The sequence below is a fragment of the Coptis chinensis genome, chromosome 6 (assembly GCF_015680905.1).
Source record: "Coptis chinensis isolate HL-2020 chromosome 6, ASM1568090v1, whole genome shotgun sequence".
In the NCBI taxonomy this organism is placed as follows: domain Eukaryota; kingdom Viridiplantae; phylum Streptophyta; class Magnoliopsida; order Ranunculales; family Ranunculaceae; genus Coptis; species Coptis chinensis.
In genome coordinates, this window is record NC_141461.1 from 84,197,803 (window position 1) to 84,212,260 (window position 14,458).

The window sequence follows — 14,458 nt, forward strand, 5'->3', positions numbered from 1 at the left end:
TCTCTCTCTCTCTCTCTCTCTCTCTCTCTCTCTCTTTTAGTTTTAGTTTATGAGTTTAGTTTGTAGCCTCCATTATAACCTTTTAATAAAAGCTTTAGTTTATTCAATTCAATTACTACTTCTTTACATTATGTCTTCTTTTCATTATTTTAGTTTAATTAATCCAATGATATTAGGCTAATCCCCCCATTATAGGGAGTGATTATGAAGCCTAATGAGGAATAGATTGCTTAGTAGAATTATTGAATTGTGTATGTATTTTAATGAGTTTAGTTTATTGTATGACTTCCAAAATAAGCATATAGTAAATTAAACAAGGGATTGTTATAATGAAGTCGAGAGACTTGGTTGTAATAATCCTACATGCTAGTAATAATGACTATAGAGATATAGGTTGTTGCTAAGGATGATAAAGTTTGAGGTTTTAGGTTGGATCATTATGTGAAAACCTAAAGATGATCTCTTTTCAATGAATAATTTTATTCTTGCTTGAAACTAATCATTAAGTGGATTGATTACTCTTCTCTATAACTTTCTCTTCCATCAAAACCCTATTTCTATTAGTTTAGTTAATTTAGATTTATTTGAATTTAAATTAACTAAACTAATATTACTCTCAACATAATATTACTCTCACCATTGTTTCTTTGTGACTTAAATTAGTTGAATTTTTTATGTCTTGGTAGTTTAGGAGTGGAATGAATCTGTACTATTTATATTATTTTATTATTATTTGAGAGTAGGAATATTGACCCAAGCACTTGTCTAGTTGATTGATTGTTTGTATTTACGCATAGATAGTTAGTTTACATAAACTTCTAAATTATTAAATGGCGTCGCTACCATCTTAAACTCATTCAGGACAAGAATTCAATTGGTTGAATCCAAGGGGCAATCCCCCATTCTCTACCTACCCACCTTTTTAATTTTTTATTTTTGTGTATCATATTTTTGTTACTGTTCAAGCTTGAAATTCACTGTTTTAAACTAAGAGCGCGCCTGTCCTCCCTTTTGCCTTGCACAAAGTGCGCCGATCTCCCTTACAACTGCAGACTCACAGTGAAGAATACTGCAGCAAAGGTATTTTTAAATTTCTAAAAATTCTGATATTTTTTAGGCATAATCTTTAAGGTTCTTTTGATTTACTAGAATTGTTCCAGATTTTTCCTAGTGAACTATTACCATATTTACACTGTTGTATTGCAACTTTCACACCGTAAGTTTCTGAAAACACAGACGAGTAGGGTTACTTAGGCAAGTCCAAAAATTCTAAGATTTTGACAGGAGTATCTATCATAAGTTAGAAGTTTGCAGTAAAATTTGGAAGAGTTTTTTATTTGTTTTGACTATCTAACTAGTTGATTTTTTTCAATGTGTTTCTACAGTTTTGCAACACTTACTTTCTGGAACAATAGCCAATAAGGACAGTTTGTAGAACTCTTATTGCTCTAAAAATTTTACAGGAATTTGTATGATCTATCAGAAGTCTCCAATAAACTTTTGGTGATTTTTGGCTCTGTTTTGATTGGTTAACCATTCAGTTGTTTGTGTTGTGTCCAAAAACTGTTTCACAAACTTTTCAGGGCAGTAGAAGAACTTTCATAACTCCGATTGTTCTAAAAATTTATAGGCAACTTACTGGACATCTTAGAAAACTACTGTAAAAAGTTCAAATTTTTTGGAGTGCCCCCGTGGCCCTAATACGTCTATTTCTGAGTGCGCCCGCCTTCTTGTTACTGGAAATTGTTTTTTCAAAATAGTACTTTGAGCGCGCTCGCGCCCTTGTTTACTCTATATTTGAGCACGCCCGCGCCCCTATGAAGAAAGCTTGAATTTAACTAGGTTAGCTACCAGTCCTTGTTTTAATTAGAATTTATTGTTTATTCAGTATTCCTAGCATCCACAGGACAAGTCGGTTCGTATTTAAGACGTTATTCATAAGCGTAGCAAGGAGGCATTCAGGTTCTCCTTCCACTCCTCGTTTTTTCTGTCTGTGGAGTTTAATTCTAGTATAATCAGGCTTGTTTTTCATAGACACAATACCACACGCCTATCTAGAATTTCACATACTACACCTGCATCAATGGCTAAAGAACTAGAGACTCATCTCTCTGATTTTTATAAAGCACTAAACGATGGCCCTAAGTCATGGATCATTCTTGCAAACCTAGTGGGGGATTTTTGAATTGCCCCGAATATATTTAACTTGTTACCTGTTTTCCATGGTTTAGACCATGAGAAGCCTTATCAACACATGCGTAGGATAGAACAAGTTCTCACTACATTCCATCATCCTAGCGTAAGTCTGGGTCAAATTAAACTTAAGGTGTTTCCATTCACCCTAGCCGACAAGGCGGCATCTTGGTTAACTGCCCAAACGCCAAACTCCGTGGACTCATGGGCTAAACTTGTTCAATTGTTCATGGAATAGTTTTACCCACCACTGAAGACAGATGAAATGCTTCAAAAGATTCATTTCTTTCGCCAGAATCCTCATGAATCTTTTTCAGAGGCCTGAAATTATTTCACTGATCTTCTCATTGAATGCCCACGTCATAATCTTGTGAAAGACACGCTTGTTCGTGCCTTCTTCAAGGGGCTTTCACATCACCATAAGGAGGTTCTAGATATCATGACTAGGGGTAGTTTTCTTAGTAAAAGAGTCTTGGAGGGTTATAAATTCTTAGAAGATCAATCTAAGAGGAACAATAATTGGGGACGTAACGACTCTTCCCGCTCCACTCCTTCTTCTTTTGAGGTTAAACATGATCCTGAGCTTAAAACTCTAATCGATGCCCTCACTAAAAAAGTAGATGTCCTCTCTGTTCAACGACAAACTACTCCAGTCATGAACATTAACTCTTCTCGTTGTAATGTCTGTTTTAGTCTTGGGCATTCCGACTTCTATTGTCCTATTGTCTATGCACAACCGCCACCACAACCATCAAACTTTAACCAGTTAACTCAACGTCAAAGACAAGGAAACTTAGGTGACCAGAACAGAGGTTTAGTGCTCATGACCTAGAACTATCAATATCAAGACATGGACGCTCAACAAGCTTTAATTTCAGTTCAACCATCTACAGACAAAGTAGTAGTAACCTTGTTGGAAAAACAAAATCAAATTATGCAACAAAACTCCAACTTGATGAAAGATCAGCATGATCAAAACTCTAAAATGATGCAACAAATGATGCAAATGATGCAGTCTTTGTGCCAAAAGGTTATTGACATGTCTCCTAACCAAAATAATAACCAAACAGGTGTGTTTCCAGGTCAAGTAGTGCCTAATCCTAAGTCAACAAACACTGCCTTCGAAATAAACAGTATTCAGTGTAATGGTAATATAACCCCAGGGGACCTACAGGCAGTCACTACCCTTCGTTCAAGGAGAGTAGTTGATAGCAAAGTAACTATGCCTAATGATCGCCCGCAAATAGAAGTTGAAAATGAAACCATACCAAACACTGCCATAGAAACTGAAAACCCTACAACTGTAGAAGTTCAAGTCCCACCACAACCAAAAGGGAAACCCTTACAACACCCCATAATAGAAACTGATGATCCTACACCTGTAGAGGTTCCAACTTGGACACCTAGATGGAAAACAGCTAAACATAAAGCAAATACTAATAATACTTTTAACCCTTATGCTAAATATAGAGATAAACCACCATATCCCCATAGACTAATTGTGTCTAAAAAGGACGAGAATTTTGATGAGATTAGGAAAGTGTTTAAAAACCTGACTATAAACCTACCTTTTCTAGATGCTATAAAAAGTCTACCTGGACACGCTAAGTTTCTAAATGAGTTATACACCAAGAAGAGGAAAACCAACATACCCAACGAAGCCTTCTTAATTGAACAATATCCCTCTTTATCTGAACATAACAGAATTATTAAGTACAAGGACCCTGGTCGTCCTACTGTACAATGCACCTTAGGTGATACCTTCATAACAACTGCTTTATTAGACCTGGGAGCGAGTGTTAACTTACTCCCTTTTTATTTATATAAACAACTAGGTCTAACAAAACTTCAACCAACCAAAATGACTTTGCAGTTAGCCGATGGTTCTATTAAGTATCCCAAGGGTGTTGTTGAAAACATTCTCGTTAAAGTTTAAGATTTTTACTATCCAGCCAACTTCGTTATTCTCGACACAGAAGTTGCTCATGATTCCATTCCCATCATCTTAGGGCATCATTTCTTGGCAACCGCCAATGCCCAAATCAATTGTCAGGATGGCTCAATGACTCTTTCTTTTGGAAATCTTTCTATGAAAGTTAATATGTTTAGACAAAAGCAGGGACAACTAGGTTTGCCTGTATAAGGAGAAGTGAAGTCCATTGAGTGTTTTGTATCTCACATTAGTGCGGCTGATGCTTTCGTCCCTACACTAGTAGATACCCCTCTTATAGAAGAAGACAAATATCAACATTTCTACTCCCTAGACATAGATAACATCAAGGAAGATTTCCTTCGAATCTTTTGCAACTCTTCTTTGCCACCTCGCGAGTCCCTTCCTATTGACATCCATTCATCCCTTGACGCCATAACGGAATAAGAATTTTTCACCCTCTATCCCAGTGATTCTTCTGACCCACCTATTGGGGGATGTCTTGTATATCTCAAGGTCTCTGATGATATAGAACTAAGAACACTAGTTGAGCACTATTCACCCACCTCACATCTTCATGTCACTCATTCACCTTCCTTCACGAATGTTCCTCGCCCTCTACCTTTTCAAAGAACCATTGAGTTTGCACTTGACCTTCTTGCTTCTCCTGTGCTTCATGATTTTCTAAACCCTCCTAATCCATAAATAATATCCAAGGACAATCCACCTGACACTTTTTTATTTTTTCCATTCCATCTTTCCAAAACTTATCCACATCTCAAGTATTTTCCAAAACCATCTATTTTCTCACACTCATTAACTTGGCATCCCTTTCGTAGGAGGATGAAGAAGAAGGTGCATGCTCGGTTACGTTCTAAGTCTATCAGGCTTCGCTCTTGTTCTAATAAGCCACGTCATAGGAAATCTTGGTGCGTGATTCTGTTTGATGGTGCATTCCGTGTTAACTATTTATGGAAAGATCCACAATTATTTAGATTATTGATATATGGTAAATTGCATGTCAATACATATATATCACATTAAGTTTAGGGAATCTGACTTAAAAAGACCCTTATAATTTTTTGTAACATACCACCTTTTTGGAGTATAGGCCATAAAAATTTTCAATCTTAAAAAGAGTTTTCAATTTTTTTTTGGGAGTGGCGTATTTTGGTATTTCATTTCAAATCTTTTTGCCACCCTTTGCCTGTCATGTTTACTTTAGTAGAGTCCATGTTAGTTTGTACGTAATAGTTTAATTGTGTTTCATGTTATCATATCTTCTTTATAATATTTATGTTATAGGTACTACCAATTTTTGCCACATTTATATGGTAAATTATTTTCTTACCTCTTTACACTTTGAGGACAAAGCGTTCGATTGTTTGGAGATAGGATATAAACATTTACAAAAATTAGGCACTTTTAGGATGTAAATTATGCACTTTTTTTTTTTTATAAAATATTAAAAATCATAAATATTGTTTATACTAGGCACTTAGTGATAATGGTATTGTTCCCTTCTCCATGATGATATTAGTCTAGAAATCTCACGTAGTACTTGAATTAGGATTTAATTTTTGAAACTTAGATTAATACGTAGGTAATAGTCATTACATCTTCTCACGAACATCTTGCATGAGCATCTTTGATTGTACTTGGAAGTATTTTTTTGAGACCTAGGTTAGAGTGCTTAATACATATCTTGTGAGCATCTAGCCTAAAAGCCTCATAATAGTGAAATATCTGAATGATGACACAAGGGAGAAGTTAAATCTGAGTAGAGAAATCACACATCTACTTGCTTGATCACCATACCATATCCTAAGCGGGAATTTAGGCCCTCTTTGGATCGATATAGCCAGAAATTCACACATATATGAAATTTATTATCCGCTAGTCTCCCCACTGAGCCTTTCAGTAGTCTTTCCACAAATCACAAATCCTTTTACCCAAAAAAAAAAAAAAAAAAAGCTACCTATCTGGATAAGTCTGAGAAATAAGATTAGTGAAGAAAAGAAAAAAGAAAAACCTGTGTAAAAAAAAAATTAGTTAGTTTCTTTGAAAGGAAAAGAAAAGAAAAGAAAGCTTCCAAAAGGAAAGAAAAATAAAAGTTAGAACTCCAAAAATAGAATCAAAAGGAGTCAAAAGCCAAAATAAGGGCTAAGTATGGAGCAAAAAGTGTAGAAGCAAAAGAACAATGTTTTCTCTAAGTTACATAATATGAAGACCCTATTTTCTCAGACTTGTCTTTTTGAATATCCATTTCCTTCCTTCTTTAACCAACACCTACGCTCCGTATCACCTAATAAAGACCTCTAGCTCAATTAGGAATAGGTTGGTGTGATAGTAAGTGGTAGATGTGTTTGATCGACCTCGACTTCCTTGGATTATCATTGATATTGTGAGAAAATGTGTACCCACTACACACTGGAGTTAGCAAACTTGAGTGAAAAAATCAGAATGTTATGTGTTTTGACACATTCCTTGTGATAACCAACTTAGGCACGCTACCCAAAAGTTTCAGAAACGGACCTGCCATTGCATTTCATATCATAGTTCATTAAATAGTTGTTTATCTTAAGATGATTTGATTATTATGCATGTATTAGTTTAAGTTTTAGAATGATCATCCTTGTTTAAATACTAGTGAGATGTATAGATTCTGAGATAAAGTTAGGAAACAATTACTTTTATTTCTTAGTCGTTGTAGTATAAATGAAGTTTGTGAGTACCTTCTCTAGAAAACTCTATAACTCGTCCACTAGGGAATTCTTAGTGGTTTAAGGCCTTATTGCATATGATCAATGCAGTCGCACTCAGCGAAACGAGAATACATTTTTTGCCACTTATTTTAATTTCACATATTTGCTTGAGGACAAGCAAAATGCTGTTTGGGGTGGTTTGATAAGAACCAAAAACTGTAGTTTAAACTCTTTAATAGTATTTTTATTTAGCCAATTATGTTATTAATAATATAGGTTTATCACTAATTACGTGTTTTTGAGTATTTCAGGCTTTGGAGTTGAATAAATGTAAATTCATTACTAATTAGGCGCTAAAAAGAGCTAAAGTGATTACTAGAGAAGTTTCATGAAGAAAGCCAAAGTTTAATGGAGAAAAAGCCCTTAAAAAGCCCAAGTCAAAACTATTAAGTGAAAGTCAAACAGGATTAGAGAGCTGAAGAAAAGTCAATATATAGAACTTTAAAAGATCATATCTTTGGACTCAAGCCTTGGATTTGGGTCCACTTTATATCAAATGACCGGTTCAGAAAGATCTTTCCAATGGTTTAGGCCTTGACTCGATCAGAGTAGTATAAGTTGGTGAAAACGCACACTACAATAACTCGACTAGAATTGGATGTCTTGGATTCAATCAATTGGGTTATGGACTTGATTTATGGGTCCATAACCTAGCCTAAAAACCCATGCATGATTTTGTATTATTATATAAGAGAATAAAAACCCTAAAGTATCTCTCCTTCCCATTAGTTTAGTTTTAATTTAGCTCTCTCTCTCTCTCTCTCTATCTCTCTCTCTCTCTCTCCCCTTTTTAGTTTTAGTTTATGAGTTTAGTTTGTAGCCTCCATTAGAACCTTTTAAAAAAAGGTTCAATTTATTCAATTCAATTACTTCTTCTTTACATTATGTTTTCCTTTTATTATTTTAGTTTAATTAATCCAATGATATTAGGCTAATCCCCCCATTAGAGGGAGTGATTATGAAACCTAATAAGGAATATATTGCTTAGTATAATTATTGAATTGTGTATGTATTTCAATTAGTTTATTTTATTGTATGACTTCCAAAATAAGCATATAGTAAATTAAACTAGGGATTGTTATAATTTTTATTTTTATTTTTATTTTTTTAAAATTTAGAGGTTATGGCTGACCTCAACCTGTATTAAGATAATCTCTAAAGTACATAGTTCTTTTCCTGTCCTCTTCTACAATAGAGTATAACTTAAAGTCAAGAGGAGGGGAGAAGAACACAACCTGATCAGTAGATGATCTATACAACTTTGAAAGGCAATCAGCTGCCTGATTACCCTCTCTATACACATGCTTAAAGATGTAATCCCCAAAAGAACTTTTAAGGGAATTTATCTGGGCCACTATATTGGTGTAGTACCACGGGCTTCGAACCCTTCCATTGATGATGTTGATAGCGCCTAAGGAGTCAGAATTTATTTCCAATTTTGTTATGCATAATAATTGGGCTTTTTTAAGGCCCACAACAATAGCAAAAAGTTCTTAGAAGATGACCGAAGGCTTTGAAGAACTTCCCGTATATCCCAAAAGGACATTCCCTTGCGTGTCTCTGATTGTACCTCCATAGCCATTACCAGATTGCTGCACTGATCCATCAGTATTGAGCATATAGTAACCTTCCTCTGGGCCCCTACATATACAACCTATTTGCTCATGGACAGTGTAATTAAGATCAAGTCCAAGTCTAGTAGCCAGAGCTCGATTCGCTGGTGAATCATTCACCTCAGACAGATTTCGATGAAGATAAATCTTCATGTAAGACATGATCTTAAAACTAAGTTGTTGTTCCGTGAGCTTCAGGTTCTTTTTCTTCCTTCTATTTCTTTTGCACCAGAGCTCATGCACTGTGGCTCTAACAAAGGCTTTGTATATCTCCACCGCTAAAGAAGTGTGCCTACAAATCCGAAAGATGTTGAACCATTCTTCCGAAGAGTTCTTTACATTACTAGATATACCAATGTTGCTTTTGACCATTTCCCAAACTATTTTCGAGTACTGACAGTCGAAGAAGAGATGCTTGGAGTGCTCGGCAGAAGAATTGCAAAAGCTACACAGAGAATGCTACAAAAATTTCTTCTGGACAAATCTATCTTGAGTGGGTAGACAGTTAGTAAGAATTTTCCATAGTGTGAAGGAGTGTTTAGGAATGGACAACTTACCCCATACAACTCTGTACCATTTGACCTTAGCATGAACTCTCTTGAGGGCTACATAGGCAGACTTAACCGAAAAACTGCCAAAGCTACTAGGAGACCAGACTACCTCATCTTTATCTAGATATCTATTCACTTCGGTATCCATAGTAGATTTCTTGATGTTACCATCCGGAAGGGTGGTAATTAAAGAAGACGATTCTCCCTGCTCTAGAATATCACTAACCTTTGCATCATCTTGAAGGGTAAAGAGGTTTCTTGCTTTAGGCGATTCCCAAAGGGGAGTGTTAGAACACCAGGGGTCATGCTAGAAAAGAGTCTCTAAACCTTTAGCAATGACATACTTGATATGTCTGCGTATTGTGCTTCTCTGTTTGAGAATCCCCCTCCATACCCAAGAGCAACTCGAGGGAATTTTCATAGTCCAGAAGTGGTGCTTCTTAATCTACTGGCTCCATGTCCAATCCACCCATAGGGAATCCTCTTTAGTTGCAATTCTATATACCAGTCCATAGTAGGCAGCCCTGTTCCAAGTTCTAGCATCTATCATGCCTAGTCCTTGTTTTTTAGAAAACCTCAAGGTTTCATGATTTGCATGGTGCATTTTGGATGTCATGTTAGGCCCAGACCAGAGAAAATGATTGCATATCTTAGAAACCTTGTCAAGAACCTTTTTTGGGAGCACAAAGGTTTTAGACCAATATACTTGGAAAGAGGATAGCACTGACTGAATGAGTTCTAGTCTTCCTGCTCTTGACAAACTTATATTCTTCCAGTTAGAGATTCTAGAAGTCAATCTTTCCACCAAGGGAAGACAATCCTTTATACCAAGTCTTGATGAGGTGAGAGGAAGACCAAGATAGATAATAGGTGGAGAAATGAGAGAAATCCCCATGGCATTAGCTAGATCCAATCCTGCTTCTTTAGACATACACCCAGCTAGAAGAGTAGATTTGGTAGGGTTGATATTCAGACCTATAGCTTTAGAGAATTTCAATAGAATATCTTTAATAGCCAGAATTGAATCCATATCACCTTTGCAAAAAAGGAGTGCATCATCCGCGAAAAACAAGTTAGAGATACCCAATTTCTTACATTTGGAATGAGGTTTAATCTCTCCTGTGGTAAGAGCATGATTTAGAAGACCAGATAGTATTTCCATCACTAGAACAAAGAGGTAAGGGGAAATTGGATCACCCTGCCTCAGCCCTTTTTCTCCCTTAAAGTAGCCTTCAGTTGTGCTATTTATCATGATGGAGTAAGAAGGAGAGCAAAAACACATTTTGAACCAGTCAATAAAGAGAGGTGGAAATCCATATCTCTGCAGGATCAAATCCATAGAGTGCCAGTTGACTAAATCAAAAGCTTTTTTAATATCAATCTTGATGGCACAATTCCTAGTGCCATGTTTCCGTGAATATCCCCTTAGAAGCTCATGAGCAAGAATAAGATTGTCTTAAATATTCCGGCCTGGAACAAAGGCAGATTGGGCCCCTTCAACCTGCTTGTTGTAATACATAAATGAGCATGAAATAACAATTTACTGGTAGTACTTGCAAATCCTATAACTTGTTGTAATACTATTTACAAAGGAGATGCAATCCTTTATCTTGCTTGTTAGTATCTTGGCAACACATTTGTAAATAGTATTACAACAAGCTATAGGTCTAAATTCTTCTACCTTGGAAAGAGCAGTATTTTTGGGAATTAAGCATAAAAGGGTAGAGTTTGTACCTCTCTGAATAAAAAAATGAGCAAACATATGCTTAACTACCAGGGTGCACCAACAATATCCCAAAACCTCTTGAAGAAGAAATAATTAAAACCATCTGGTCCAAGGGTTTTATTATCATGCATAGAGAAAACAACTTCCTTGATTTCAAGATCATTGATATCCATATAATCAAACTATCTGCCATCTGAGGAGAGATACACTGGAGATTGAGATGGTCTAGGAACTATAAAGAGCAAGAGGAGGGGGTTTCTTTGCCAAGTAGCTCTTTGTAGAAGGAGATGAAAGCCTTGGCCACATTCTCTTGTCCTTCCTGCAAAACCCCCTGAGAGTCTAAGATTGACCAAATATTACTTATGGACTTCTTTTCTTTGACTGCATTATGGAAGAAAGTATTACACTTATCACCAAAAGAGAGCCAATCAGTGTGAGTTTTCTGCATGAGATCATATTCTTCCATGAGCATGAAGTTACAAAGTTCAGCTTTCCTTATTCTTTCAAGATTACCCAGATGGATATCTAAAAGGCTAGATTGCAAAAGTCTCTAGATGTCTTCCATACTAGCTTTTGTAACTTCCGCCAGTTTTTGAAGATCTATAGAGCTGAGCCTAGGCCATCCCTTAAGAGCCTGCTTTAAGATCTTCAGTTTCTTGAAAAGCATGAAAGGTGGATTGCCTTGGTTAGGGATATTCCAACAGCTGATGAGAGTATCCTTAAAGGAAGGTAGGGCTAGCCAGTAATTGCAGAACCTAAAAGGAGGTCTGCACTTACTTTTATTAGAGAGGGTTAACACCGTCGGGGGTGTGATCTGAGAGGCCCTGCGGAAGAAACTCAACTCCAGAGGAAGGGAAGAGAGATGCCCATGAAGGGTTTATTAGACACCTGTCAATCTTAGACAATTTTCTGAGTCTGCCATCACCATTGTTAGTCCAGGCATAGAAACAACCACTAGAACTGTGATAAAAAAGACTTACAGAGTTTAGACAATTGGCAAAGGGGGTGGTTTCCCTAGGATGCACCAGATCAGAACTGATCCTTTCATGAGAGAACAGGACATTGTTGAAATCTCCAACAACACACCAAGGACTAGTAAAGGACCCATGAAGAGTAATAAGATCTTGCCATAGTACCATCCTTTCAGATCTTCTATTGCTGGCATACACACTTATGAGATGAAAAACTTGAGAGGTAGCCAAAATGGTTACTTGTGAATGTATAAATTGATCACTCTCCAAAAGCTTATGCACAGACATCAGAGAAGAGTCCCAAGAGACCCAAATACGGCCAGAGCATGCACTGGAATAATTATGTTCAAAATTCCAAGAAAGACAGCAGATAGAGCTAATACTCAAAAATTTGTCCCTTCTAACTTTAGTCTCCAGGAAACAAAAAGAAGAAAGTTTATTCTTTATCCTAAACTTATTTAGATCTTTAGCTTTAGTCCGATCATTTAATCCTCTAACATTATATATGTACATATCTTCATACTGATTATCTTTTCGATTTATTTTTGTTTCCCGAGCCCGTAAGCTTTCCTTTACCTCTCTTAGCTGTACTTTGCTGCTACTGTTGGAGTTGAGCTCTAGTAGTGACCTGAGAAGGCATAGAGAGTCTAGAGATTAGTGGGGTATTCACACACTGATCATCAAAGGGATCCTCTTGGTTATCAGAGATGTCATCTTCTATCCCATCCTCATCAAGCGTTAAGGCTGCGTAAGTGTTGGACTCTACCTGAAAATTGTAGAGTTCCTCCTCCGTAAGAATAATGGCGTCTTGAGTAATCGAAGCCTGTTGCACTTGAGGTGTAGAAAAAATCACTACTTCATTTCCTCGGCCTATGAAAGAAGAGTTTGGTCTGAGGGCATTCGATCTGTCTCTGATGAAGGCCGAAGAACTTCCAGATGCTCTCAAAGAGAAGGGAGAACTACCTAGGATGGACCTATCCAAAAGGGGAGAAATCCTTTCTTGAAGAGAGGCAGCAGGGGTTGCTAGAAGAGTCCCCATATGTGGGGTTGCTAAGGCAATACTCGAAGTTACAGCGGGAGTAGAAGAGGTCTGTACCAACAAAGTTGCACTAGTAGAAGCATCAGAAGAAATAACTCGTGAGTCGGGCCACGCCGCATTGCTGCGATTCGTGCGCTACATTACTAAACTCTTGGGACCCAAACAGCCCGGTGCAGAGATTATGTACCAAGACATTATAAGCTCTTGGGACCCTAACGACAGCTGCAGGATTCTGTACAGCAACATTACTAGATCTTGGAACCCAAACAGGAGCTGGAGAACTTGGACATTTGGCAGTATAATGGCCAAAGCAGCAACATTTAGTGCATGAAGGGGGTTTCCAAGGATATTCCACATCAACATATACATGTCTATCTCGAATTTTAAGTTTAATAGAGCTTGGGAAATCAAATTCCAATGGAATGGTGACACATATCTTAGCAAAGTCCAGTCTTTGCTTCATAAAAGTAGCACCATCCATACAGAGAGGCCTTCCAATAAGACTTGCAAGGAATGATAATCTATTTTTAGTACAAAGCTCTTTGGGAACTTTGGATAGCATTGCCCAAATTAGAACAGTTGTGGCTTTGTTTCTATGGTTTTCAGCCTCCGGAGACCAAAGTCTTATATCAAAGATCTTACCTGCAATAAAGATAGGGCTTTCTTCAAGGACCATCTGCTTGTCTTCCAGCGTAGACATCCTTATAAAAAATACATCCCTATCAGTTGTGATATCCATAGTGCCTTTGATTTTCCATGTTTTTTCCAGGATGCTCTTGACATAAGGGAAGCTCAACCTTTTATCGAGAAAGTAGCTGATAAGAACATCTTGCCATTCAGAGATACCTTCTTCAATCAGATCTAGAGGAACTATCGCAGCCCCATCGTCAAAATTGGGAGAGCAACTACTTAAAACTGTATTGGTCAAAGGAGAAGAGGCTGTTGAAAACTGAAATAGAGAGCTCCATAAGAAAGGTTGGGGAGGAGAGGGCTGTAGAGGAGGAGGTGATGATATTTAAGCCATAACTAGAGGTAGTTAAGATCGATTGGGCTGTTCGGTTTCCTGAAAAGGAAGGAAAGGGAGGGAAAAATAGAGATAAGATTGTTGTTCCTAGATTTAAATGCTAAAAAGGGTAATACTAAGGTGCACTCGATCATGGAGATAGAGTAAGATTAAGTTACTACAATTCTCCTACTCAAGGTCCCCCCAACACCAGCTCATATTTACATAACAAAGACTTTGTTTAAGTCAGAAATTAGTAAACCCTTGGTTGTAATTAAGTCGAGGGACTTGGTTGTAATAATCCTATTACATGCTAGTAATAATGATTATAGAGATGTAAGTTGTTGCTAGGGATGATAAAGTTTGAGGCTTTAGGTTGGATCATTGTGTGAAAACCTAAAGATGATCTCTTTTCAATGAATAATTTTATTCTTGCTTAAAACTAATTATTAGGTGGATTGATTACTCTTATCTATAACTTTCTCTTCAATCAAAACTCTATTTCTATTAGTTTAGTTAATTTAGATTTATTTGAATCTGTAGTATAATCGTAGAATAGAAATCTCTCAACATAATATTACTCTCACCATTGTTTCTTTGTGATTTAAATTAGTTGAATTTCTTTTATGTCTTGGTTGTTTAGGAGTAGAATGAATCCGTACTCTTT